This window comes from Pteropus vampyrus, unplaced genomic scaffold (genome assembly GCF_000151845.1).
Source record: "Pteropus vampyrus isolate Shadow unplaced genomic scaffold, Pvam_2.0 Scaffold5, whole genome shotgun sequence".
Lineage (NCBI taxonomy): Eukaryota > Metazoa > Chordata > Mammalia > Chiroptera > Pteropodidae > Pteropus > Pteropus vampyrus.
Genome location: NW_011888786.1, coordinates 19003084 through 19003854, shown reverse-complemented (window position 1 = coordinate 19003854; position 771 = coordinate 19003084).

Here is a 771-nt window from a genome sequence, read left to right as displayed (position 1 = left end):
TAACCCCTTTTCAGATATATCATGGGCAAATATTTTCTCTCATTCAATGGATTGTCTTTCATTTTGTTGATCGTTTCCTTTGTTGTGCAAAAATATTTTAGTCTGATATAGTCCTATTTGTTTATTTTCTTTTGTTTCCCTTGCCCAAGGAGATAAATCAGAAAAAAAAAAAAATTACTAAGAGCAATGCCAAAGAGTTACTGCTTATGTTTTCTTTCAGGAGTTTTATGGTTTCAGGTCCTACATTTAAGTCTTTAACCCATTTTGAGTTTATTCCTGTATATGATGTAAGAGGTGGTCTAGTTTTATTTTTAGCATGTTTATTTGTTCCTTTTTTTTTTTTTAATATCATTTATTGAATGGACTGTCTTTACTCTATTGTATATTCTTGCCTCCTTTGTCGCAGGTTAAATAACCATGGGTTTATTTCTGGGCACTCTATTCTGTTCCATTGATCTATGAGTCTGTTTTTATGCCAGTACCATGCTGTTTTGATTATTATAGGTTTGCAGTATAGTTTGATGTAAGGTAATATAATACCTCCAACTTCATTCTTCTTTCTCAAGGGTGGCTATCCAAGGTCATTTGTAGTTCCATATAAATTTTAGAATTATTTGTTTAGTTCTGTGAAAAATGCTACTGGTATTTTGATAGAGATTGCATCAAAACTATTGATTGCTTTGGGTAACACTGATATTTTAACAATGTTATTTTTTCCTATTTATGATTATGGCATTTGCTTTCATTTATATGTATTTTGTTCAATTTCTT